This window comes from Agrilus planipennis, unplaced genomic scaffold (genome assembly GCF_000699045.2).
Source record: "Agrilus planipennis isolate EAB-ADULT unplaced genomic scaffold, Apla_2.0 scaffold79, whole genome shotgun sequence".
Lineage (NCBI taxonomy): Eukaryota > Metazoa > Arthropoda > Insecta > Coleoptera > Buprestidae > Agrilus > Agrilus planipennis.
In genome coordinates, this window is record NW_020442428.1 from 631,710 (window position 1) to 644,366 (window position 12,657).

The window sequence follows — 12,657 nt, forward strand, 5'->3', positions numbered from 1 at the left end:
ACTATAGAATGTCTTTATATACAACAATCACAGCTTTTTTGTCATTAGACAATACAAACCGGCCGGTACCGCCGCAACCGCTATGTCCCTGCATTTTAAGTCTGTAATATCTTCGAAAATATTCATTTAAATTACATGCTGTAGAGGGCCATATTGATCTATATTAAATGCACAATGTATTTAAGGTACTTAATTGGATAAGGATTAATGCTGTATTGCTTAAAATCGCTTCGTAAATAAGCCATTATTTCTCGTAAAAAGTAAATGATAAAAATGGTTATTGTGGGTTATCCCTAAGAGATAGACATATACCATCGCGGACTTTTTAGTAGACCCTTTTAAGATGTACAATATTGTAGTACATTATTTTGATCTCCTAGGGTTCAGCCAGCGTTTGCAATGTAAGCGCAAAAAATGTGTTTATTTACATTACATTAGAAACCTCTAAAATTATCAGTGTTTCCCTACTATATTATGCATGTATTATAGGTACACATAAACCTTCTTCTTGAATCACTCTATCTTTTAAAAAAACCGCATTAAAATCCGTTGCGTAGTTTTAAAGATTTAGGCATACATAGGGACAGACAGCGGGAAAGCGACTTTGTTTTATACTATGTAATGATGTTACCGGAAACGTATGAAATCTAGGAATTGTATACTTATACTTATGTATAATTTTTGCCTAAAAAGGTGTCCTACCAACCTTTCTCGCCTATTTCTGACCTTCTCTATTTATGGTATCCTGATTATTTGCCTGTAACACCACATTTCCAACGTTTCTACTGTTCGTTTCAAGAAGTTAGAGATATGCCCCTTCTTCCCTTCATTAGGATGCGCCGTAGCATAATTCCAAATTCAATCGTATTTGTCCGCGGAGCTCATTTCTCCACCGATCATCGAGCGAGAACTAGACAAAAGTGTACAGTACCATTTGTAAAATTATTTAAACTGCCTCGTTAAAATTTAAGAATATTCTTTATTTGAAAGCATATTTAGCCAAAAATAATAACAAGTGGATTAACTCAACGTTCTACACACCTGTAAAACTTTTGCTTTGCTTTCTATTGTTAATTTACATACATTATTGTTTTAAGGAATTGCTAAATATTTTCGTCTAGTACTGTACAGTTCTAGCCGATCTTTTAAGACCGCCCATCGAGAGCTCTGCTCGTTCAAGCTTGTTCCAACTATTTCTGTTTTGCTCACGCCTAGTGTGTATTCTTTCTATCTTCGCGCAGATTTCTTCAAGGTCACAATTCTAATAAATTGAAATGGACTGTAAGTATTTATTTTCCGCCGTGCCCTCCGACCACCTTTCACACCCGCACAGAGCTGTACACCTGACATACACCTTTAGCAATATTTGCATTAAATTAAAAACGAAATTAATAATAACAGATTAAGTTCTTGGCCAGTATTTTTCCCTTTTTCCTATATTTTGGTTCATTAATGTACTAGTATTTTTCAGGCGGATAATTGCATTTCTAAAACCTTCAGCCACTTTAAGACCACCCTTCCGTTGACATCTATTATAATACATAAACATGCAATTAAACATATGTATAAAAATCTAATTTAGCGTAGCGTATCTAGCGGTACGTTTGAGTACTTTTTCAGGAGAATCGACTGAAATAGTGAAACGTTTTATCGCAGCTTCATCAGCATTAGTACGTTGCAATTCTCGACGGATTTCCATATACAGCGGATAGTAAATAGTAGTGAGACTGAATTTATTGATTGGAGTGCCGCAAAATATGCGATTCTCATGGTTTCTAGCGTACTTTGGAGCCTCTCGTTCACATTCAAAGTAGTACCTACTTCAAGAACAGCAAATTCTACCGATAATATGCGTATGGAGATGCATAGATAATAGCGTACATTTCGATTAATAAAGGGTTACCGCACAAGAACGTGTAACAGTGCCCGTCATTTATAGTCCAGGTGAATTAGCTAAAAAATCGCCTTTTCTTGGAAAAGTTAGGGCCGCACTTGATTTTTGTATGTAAATTGTTAAAAAATTACGTACATTATTAATAAACTTGTGAGCAAGCTCACTAGTATGATTTTAGCGAAAAAAGTCAAATGAGAAAATTGTTTAGAATCATTTTTTTGATAAGGGTAAGGGGTTTCTATTTTTTTCATCAATAAATGAAGATTCATCGAGAAAGGGTAATTTTATTCTTGTTCATTTTTTTTATAAGTATTAATCCTACTGAAATATGACAAACAATTAATTTCTTAGTAAAAATTTTGTATAAATTCCATAATGCTACCAAATGTTAATTACTGATCCATTATATGTGCTCATAGAAAATATGTAGGAAGTATCCTTCTGTCATATCCAATCATTAAAATTATATTTTTTCATTGTTTAACGTTGTTTTTGGCTAGTTGTTTGTAAAATCTGTTTTAGGTAAATTTCATTTATTGGTCTCAAATTAAAGGTTTTGTAAGCGTTATTTTTCCCGGAAAATCTCTAAACCGCGAATCTATAGATAATGTGAACCCTCGTATTTCATTAAAGACAAAGAGGAAAATTGGATTTGAAAATTTCTTTAGTCCTGTTAGTTATTTTACTATACATCATGCACATAATTAGCATTACACCTAAAGAGAAATAGAGACGTTTAAGAAATTTTATTATCATTTTACTTTCTTCGGCTGAAAGTACTTGGTTGCAATTAGCTGATAATGTAACCTACCTAGGTAGAGATGCTAATAAATTTAAAAATTTTCACAATGAAACGACCATGTAGCAATTATCTTTTACAGTTAATGACTACACCAAAACAAAGAATAACAGATTTACTTGGTGCATATACGACCACGTAAATTTACAGAATTCATAGGAGAAAAGCGGACATATGGTCTTGAAATAAAAGACAGGGTTAAAAGGTAAAGATGGGTTGGATTCCCTTAGAAATTTTCTCATAGTAATTATCAAAAAATAAACAAATGTAAAGTTAATATTTATAAAGGATTGACTAAAAATAATTAGGAAAGTGTAGATGACCAACATTCTGGTGCAAAGATGGAAAGTGGGTACAAGACCCTCTTCAGCTTCCTTTTACGAATTGTGGTTATGTGCCGTTTGAGGTGAGGTAGATGAAACGAGCGATATGAAAACAGAGGGGATGTAAATGATTATTTGTGATGGTGGTGGTTGGAGAGGGGTAGATGAGACATGCGATATGAAAGCAGTGGGGATGTAAATGATTATCTGTGGTGGTGGAGGTTGGGGAAAGGCAGATGAGACGGGCGATATGAAGACAGAGGGAAAGTAAATTATTATTTGTGGTGGTGGTGGTTGGGGAGAAACAGATGAGACGGGCGATATGAAGGGATGTAAATGATTATCTGTGGTGGTGGAGGTTGGGGAAAGGCAGATGAGACGGGCGATATGAAGACAGAGGGAAAGTAAATTATTATTTGTGGTGGTGGTGGTTGGGGAGAAACAGATGAGACGGGCGATATGAAGACAGAGGGGATGTAAATTATTATCTGTGGTGGTGGTGGTGGAGGTTGGGGAGAGGCAGATGAGACGTGCGATATGAAAGCAGTGGGGAAGTAAATGATTATCTGTGGTGATGGAGGTTGGAGAGAGACATATGTGTGGAACATATTGTCACATACTGTCCCTGCTTTTGCCTAAAAGGTCCATTTTTATTTTTATCAGAACCAGTCAATGCACGAGCTTAATTCTACTTGATTGATTTTTGCTCTATCATTAAAATCATGCAGCGTATCTTAGAGGGAGTGGCGAGAATTTTTTATAGGTGATACTTACAAATACGATTTACGACGACAGTAACATAGGAAAACGTTTGGTTGCTCACTATCAATACCTCAACTAGCCATATAATATTTTCTTCCTGAATGGACGGTATTTAACATGTTAATGGCGTCACAAATACGTCTCCACGCTAAATTCTTCAATTTTACATATATTTACATGTGTTGGCAAATCAACATTTTTTCGTCAACGCGGAGGGAGCCGTGATAAATATTCATGCTACAATGTATCCATCCTGAATAGGGTCCTTTAAATTTTTTGTTGCGAACGTGTGCATCTGTTTATGACATGTATCTAAGGATATTTTATTGGCAAGGAGCTGCACCATAACTCTCGTGAAAGGACGGCAAGAAACTTCAATATAACATAACGCAAACGTGGTAATAAAACGACGTACAGCACAATAGACATCACACATGCGCAAGCAATAAAATGCGCCTGCAAAACGGATAGCTCTGTCCAAACGGGAGAAAAAAAAATTAACATAAGAAAATGTTCGTTATTGTTCCTTCTTCTTGCATCGGCATATGTATACATATGTACACGTATGTAGTGACTCGTCGTTGTCCGCAGGGGGTTACGTACAATGTTGCGAAAGTAGGAAAACTTGGGACAATCGACCCTGTATATCGGTAGTAAGGATCTACAGCAAAAACCAATACTATCACTCTTGAATAATCCCAAAAAAATCGAAAGATAAAACATTCCAAAGCCGACACGCAGAAAAATGCTGTAAGAAAAACTACTATAACGTTGTAGAAGTCGTTTTGTAGAAAATGCGACTCAAGTTTGTAGTAAGGTTAACTAACGGTAAACTTAAAATTGACTATAAAATTGTAGTGGTAAATTGTAGGAGAAATATCGACAGGGGCTCAGGCAAATTTCTTACAATTTGAATGAAATATTTACTTTGTGAATTTCATTATAAATTGTAGAAAGGTTAAACAAATTTTTTAGAAAATATAAGGAAAAAATTAGCAATTTTTAGTAAATATTTATTGCGTTTCAGTTTTTTGTTCTGACTCAGAGCAAACATATCTAGAACCGTAATAGGGTGTGATCTCGTATGTAATATTTACTAATATTGTGCAATAAGTTTCTTCGTTTGTATCGTGTTACTAAGCGTTAGTGTTAGTTAAGTGGCTTCTACTGATCTGTTCGCTCTTGTTAAGTACCGTAAGTTTATTAATTGCAGTAAAATTAATAATTGAACCTTTCAATTGCCCGAGACATTTGACAAAGGAAAAATTACAAAAAAAAGTTATCAATTTTACAGGATAATAGAAACATATCCGTCTTTTTAACGTTCATCTGAAATCTATTTTTTTAACAGCTTTCTGCTCATTATTATGGATGCTTTTACAAGAGGAAAATTGTCTGAGTGGGGTTTTCAAGATTTAGCTGATGAATGAATTCGATAGAAGTCATTTACTTGAAACAGAATGGGTAGAAGTATTTATTATTTATTTTCAGAAAAGGACGTCTACTTTGTAATAAGCTTTCAAGTTTTTGTTCCTTGTTATAAGTTAAGTTATTATGTTTTATGCTTTTTTAAATACATGATTTAAATAACTGATTGTTTTATTTGTACACTTTTCTACATATTCATTATAATTTCTGGTGAGATTAAATTGATTAAAAATCAAATCAATAAATGTAGTGATTAATACATCATTACAACCCAATGGTAGACTACACAATTCTAGAAATACTCACTACAATATATTTTCAAATGTACTGCAATGCAATGGTAAAGTCAATTACTTTTTGTAAAGATGCGTAACACTATATTGTATAATTCATTCTAATTTGTTGTAGAGAAATATTCTACAATTTTGTATAATTTTTTTTCTAATTATTGTATTGAAATATCTTACAATGAAAAGTAATTTTTACGAGAAACTTGTAGTACATATTCTTTAACGTTGTGGTAGACAGACAAACAGTTTGTAGACAATGGAGTAATTACAATATTATATTAATTGTCACTACAACTTTTTTCTGTCCCTATATTCGCTACTACATGTCACATAGTACCAGTATTTAAAAGAAGGATGTAACATGTAACATACAATTTTTGTATTTGCTCAGTATAGAATGTTATAAACAACATGGATTCTTTAAAGCAAAGTCCATCATTTCATTTTTTCGATTTCTCTGATCGGCGATCACATTGCTTTAATATATCTGTATCATTAAACTGTTTTAAATTCATCCAAAAGTATAATTTAACGTCATAATCAGTGTAACACAATCTATCCACGGTTATCTGAAATATTTGCTTGGTGCCAACGAGGCAAAAAGTAAAGTAATACCTACTGATATTGTATATATCTTAATGCTCACAAGAAGAATGACAACAGTTTGCAAAAATGTCATGTCAAAACAAACGCAGCATTTTCTTCATTCTTTTCTCAAGATAAAAACTGAAGAAATTCTATTTTTACGAATCCTCGGTGAAGCTGGATCACCTAATGTAAATATGCTCTCATTTTAAGAATCTCTCATGCTAAAGAGAACTTTTATGATAATAATACAATCTTATAATAACATTAAAGAAGAAAACCTTGAATAAATATCTAATAAATTAACTTTATCAGCAACTCGGGATGCAGATTTACCTTTTAAGCGCAAGTGAATTTATTACTTTCGTTATTTCTTCAGAAACAGCTTTATCCTCTTCATCATGAACACGCACCTGCACTCCTTCCTATCCTGCGCTAACGTTTGCATTTCCCTAAAACTAGAACATCTCAGATTCCTAGTTATTTGTGAATTTAATCTAAGTCTGCCTCTACTCCTCTTAATTGCTAATTCTGAGTTACTAACTAGCCCTTCATGCCTGAGAAGGTGTCCTGTGAACTATCTCGCCTAATTTTTATTCGCTTTTCACTTAAGGTTTTAGAGAAATGCGAAAAAAAAGTGGAGGTGCGTGTCTTAGGACTGATGACCTTACGATGAAGATCCACATTTTCATTGATCCTATATATGTACCTTTACCTTTATATTTACGGATGTACTTATTTACGTATTCAAACGTTTTCAACTAATCAGCATCTGAGTTTTTGAACGTATGCTATCGCGAGACACGTGTCATGTAGGTCTTTCATTGCATACTAAAATGTTTACTTATCTCATAGAGCATAGATACCTACCATTGAATTTCATTGGTTACATCCTGATAAAAATGTAAGTAACGTAATTGACCATCGTCGTGAGTAAGACCCTGAGAAAGGAAATGATCGTTATTACTTGATTAAATGCAATGCTCTCCGATAAATTGCTTCAATTGAATATAAATAACAAAACGCAATTTATGTAGTCGCTATTTCAAATGATAATTAATTAAGGAGCATAGAAATAATCTTGTAATGGAGTGCAGAAAGTACGAAAATATTTAAAAACTGTAATAATTGTGGGTTGGTGCGAGTTTGACTCAAATCGCTCAGTTTCGTACAAATTGCCAGATGGAATTTTTTTTAGTTTTCCTAGACATTTGGGCGAAATATGGTTTTTCCCCGGACACCCGGAAAAATATTTTTTGCAATAATTAAATAAGTTTTATTCATTTATACAGCTTGTAATTATAATCGAATTCAGTACGTATGTATGTAATATATTAAACACTATTTCTCAGGTAATATGGTAATAAAAAAAATTGGTCTGAGCACGCTTTGGTCGGTGCTAATACGACTAACTTCCCATTAGATAATACAGTTATTATTGATTCCGTAACTTCATTGTTGTGATTAGATTAGAACGTATTTTAATTAAATTGTTTGTAATTAATTCGTTTTTTTTTTATAAAAAAAAAACGGCTTGACCGATTTCGTTCAAATTTCTTTCAGATCTTCATTATGATAATATCTTTCGAAAAAATTTTGGTTGAGGGCGATATCTCAATCCGTTCTTGAGATATCGAAAACGAAAAAAATGCTGACATACGAACGTACGTACATACGTACGTACGTACGTACGTACGTACGTACGTACGTACATACACACATCATCAAAAAAATTGGCTAGCATGCTACTAATATGTTAAAACGTGGAAATATAATGAAAATTCCGATTTCACTTTTCGACCCAATTACAATAACTTCCTAATGGGAAGTTAATAATTAGAAAGGCTTTTTCTTTTTGGCATTAATCAAATTATAACTAACTTAATTATACTTGATTTTGATCAGAAGAAACCGTGTCTATGTTTGGGGAGTTTCTTTCCTTCGTCTATTGCTGCGTGACTAGCGAAAACACTCGCATTGTCGATGAATTCTCGCTTATCTATAAAAAAAATTGGATTTCCTCTAACAACAAAAGTGTCACCTAAAAACCCCTGCCTGACCCGGGGACCGTCCTTCAAATCCGGGAAATCCCGGACGGATGGCAGCCCTACTCACGTACCAACAACTGCATTCATCATACAACTGATTCATTGACCAAAATGTTCACTTATTTCGAGTCCAAAGTGTATCAACATCATCATCAGACGGTCGTCAGTCCTAAGACTTGTTGGACATGAACCTCCTCTCTTTCCTATTCTCAGTTAATTTTCGAATTTCCATGAAACTAGAGCATCCCAACATCCTTAACTATTTGTGAACAGCAATCTCATCTAATTGTAAGTCAACCTCTACTCCTCTTAACTTCTGTTTCAGCTCCTAAGATACCTATAACTAGTCCTTCACGACTGAGAATTTGTCGTACCAATCTCACGCACTTTTCAAATATCTTCTAAATATGCGACGACCAAGACCAAGACTGTCTTTATACTAGTAAGACCAAGACCAACACGGAACGAACAAGACCAGGATCTCGGACAATCTTGGTGTTGATCTTGCTTTGCTCATCATTATACCTTCTCATGTATAACTTTCTCCATCCACAGTATTCTCATCAATCCTTCCTTACAATCACTGGAAACATTCACAGAATTCCCCTATTTTCCAAGATGATGTTCAGAATTCTCAGACTTTTCCTCTAACTCTCCTTTTGACAGACTGGAGAACAACAGTTGGTATTGGTATATTACGCACCAATGGAGGAATGTACGACATTCGCTCCCGGGTGTGAATTATTTGAAATCAGAGGTAAATATAGCATCATCATCACCATGAAGGAATGCTAAAAATTGTATTTTATGGTCGAAAGCTTTACTATTACTACTCTTTTAGAAATACCTCGCCGAATTAATCCTTATGCCTATTTGTCCATAAAAATACCATAAAACAATTTCACAATCTGCATAATAATTTACTTATAAACAAAAATACCATTTCACAAACAGCTGCTACACGTTACGAAATTTGTTCGCCGCATTAATAAAAAACTGAAAAAAAAAATGACAGACAATATTATCATCCACTTCAACGACTTTTTTGTATTATTTAATGCGACCATATAAAATCCAAAATCGATAAATTAATATCAGTCAGCAATTTATGCAGCCGATAAACGGCATACTAAAATATAAAAATACAACGTCTCGTAGCTTACATATTATTCGGCAGATATGAGAGGACAGGCCCGTAATATGTGTTTCCTGAAAACTGATAATTTATTTCCTTGTGGAGGTCACGTACGTTGCCATCGGACTTTATGAATGAACAAGGCAGGGCGATTACGATGAAAGGAAAGAAATAAAAAATGACGAAACGCGTGGCCAACACTCGGAGCAGAGGATTTTTTATATACGAACGTGTTACGTTAGTTAAAAGATACTGCCACACGGTTGTGCATAATGACACTAGACGACATGAATTGTTAATGAGCTTAAAAATCGATACGTAGGATGAATCGTAGGCGTCGGCCGCTAACCACTACAACATGTTTTTCGACGTAAAGTTTAAGCAAAATTTACAACCCATGCTTAAAATATCAAATTAGGAATATCATTAGAAATTTTGATATAGCATAATAACAGGGTAATCAAAAGCATAATATTGCAAGTTGTTTACATATAATCAACAGCATAATTATTAGTTACAAGTCGAGGAGAGTCCCGGAAGATTTTAAACGGAACGTAACCATACCTAAATGCATTTAGAACAATTAGCTTAACTTCTTATGCGTCAAAAATCTTAATTACAATTGTACAGAGAAGGATGGGAGAAAGGGCGGAAGAACTATTAGGGGAAGATCAATTTGGGTTTAGAAGAATGACAATGTTAAATGGGACAAGATGTTAAATATACTTAAAATTGCAGGTATGAGTTACAGTGATAGAAGAATGATACTTAGTTTGTATAAAGAGCAACAGGCAGTTATAGAGCTTGAGCAGCAACGCAGAGAAGTAAATATTAGGAAGAGAGTCAGACAAGGATGCACACTGTCACCGCTACTTTTTAATCTATACATTTAATCGAAGACGCAATCAACATCATTAAAGACAGTACAACTGTAGGGATAGATACAGAGGGGCAAAACATTAATATGCTTAGATTTGCAGATGATATAGCAGTATTAGCATCTGGCAAGGAAGAATTAGAGACAGCTTTAAATAAAATGGAAGCGCTATTGACAAAACAGTATTCTACGAAAATAAATAAAAATAAAACAAAATTACTGGTACGCAAGGGAAGAAAAGGTAGGGAAAGTGCGAATATAAAGATATTAAACGAAAGGATATAAAGCAGAGGATAGCGCAGGGTCGAGTCCCCTTCAATAAAAAGAAGTCATAAATAAGAAGCGATTTGGCATGTTGGCCACTTTAGTTTGTTAGAGTTTTTGGAGGACTTAGTAACGAATAAATAAAACTAGATAACATAATAACAACGACATATATTTATAAAGTTAACAAAGGCATGCGAAGATCGAGAAGACACTTCATTGCTGAAAAGCTTGAGGGGAGTTGTTAAGTTTAGAAAAATGGAAACATAAAATTGTAAGGGTAGTAGACAGAAGTGTGGTATCAATAGAGCGATATTTTAATGTTTGTAAAATACTAGAGAAAAGAATTCCTAAGAAGTAGATAACAGTACCAACCAAACCTGTCATAGAAGTTAAATGTTAATAGGAATTATAGGAAAGTACAGTAAGGTAATAATGTTACTTACATAGATGGGCGGAATACAAAAGAATTAGAGTAGAACATATGAAATAATTACAGGAAGACATACAAAAGAAATACACTTACTACAACACCAATACAATAGGAAGGAATTTTGATTGCTTCTATAATTGAATATAGAAAAGAATTATTTTAAAGGATATTTACCTAAATGTGAATAAAAAAATGTTTAAATAATATTTGAAGGAACGCGATAAATTAACAAAAGAAAGAAACTTGAAATATAAACATACAGAAATGTATATATGAACAGAGACACAACGAATACTAGCTACTGTTTATTAAATTTAATTGTATCGATTTTTATAAAATTATTTTTAATACAAAAGGCTTTCAATAATGACCATAGTTTTGTTAGTTGAGACAATTTCTACTAAACGCAAAACTAATTACTAATTACTTAATGATACGATTTTGCTTACATATTCTAGGCCAAATTTCTTAATATAGAGCAAGTTTGTTTGTAGCTGTATACTGTAAAATCGCAAATATATAATATAAAGACTCACCTATAGGCACATAATGAATGATTATCGCATATGTATGTACGAGTACGTGATTTTTATATTAATTACAGTCTATTTGGTAAGCCAGATGGCACCATCGACGCGGTTAATAATTAAGGCTATAAATATCGACGACGTGCGAAGGCGTACACTTTATTTTTAATTTCATATGGAAAGCTCAATTTACGTACTGTTGTTGTTGGACAACACGTTTTATAACGAGGAGATCGATGTAGCAATTTAATATAAAACGTACACAAGAAAAAGTTTGGTTAAGCATATACAGTGGAATCTCCCTTTACGGGCACCTCTCGTAAGCGGATACCTTTCTCGAGCGGACACGTTTGCCTGGTCCAGGCCGCTTTCCATAAGAAAAACACTGTTATGACACTCCCATAAACAGACACTCTCTGGTACAGAAATTTTAAAGATATTTCAACAAAAATCTCTTTTAAACGGAGAACTTAAAAAGAAATCAAATTATGTCCTTTTATTTGAGAACTATAGATAACATATCGGCCCCATTCAGAACATTATTATTATATTACCATTTAAAATAATACACATAAATAACAAATAATACATGGAATTTGGAGAAGTAAGAGGAAGAAGGAGGAAAGAAAAAAAGGTGAATAGGTGGAAAGGGGAAGAGAGAGAGCGTGCTGGAAACTCGATTGGCCCCCTGCGTCCTATCCACTGGCCCGACAAATTTTGATCCAGGTAAGCTCGTACGTCCCTGTGATAGTGCGGCGGAGCACCATCTTGTTGAAAATAAAAATCATCATTACCGTATAATGCACGAATGGCAGGAAATATGGAATCAGCAAGCATTGTTAGGTAATTAATACCAGTTACAGTGCCTTCAAATCGAAAAGGTCCAATGAGTCCCCTTGAAGACAAACCGCACCACACATTTACACCAGGCAAATTTACAGCTTTTTCAATTGTAATGTGAGGATTTTCTTCACCCCAGTAAACACAATTGTGCCTATTGACAGTTCCATTAAGTTTGAATTGGGCTTCATCCGACCAAATGATGCTACCCATAAATCCCGGTTCACGTATCACGTTTTGATACGATGTACAGAATCTGTGGTGACTCGTACTCAGAATTGTATTGATGCTGTAGGTCACCAATTTGAACAGTATTAACATTTGTTATTTATGTTTCATTTACATTGGACTTTCAGCTTTCTATTTTCCTGAAATTTAACTTTGTAGAACGGTAAATAAATTTTCTATGGAAGTTCAAAGTGTGTATACATTTTTTTGAAGCACCCTGTATA

General features: G+C 33.9%; 1 protein-coding gene across 1 annotated transcript in view; it reads right to left on the reverse strand.

Moving 5' to 3' along the window:
• The window catches only part of LOC108734624 (bone morphogenetic protein receptor type-1B), a 292,996-nt gene that overhangs the window by 83,087 nt on the left and 197,252 nt on the right, over window positions 1-12,657 (reverse strand). The window lies entirely within an intron of this gene.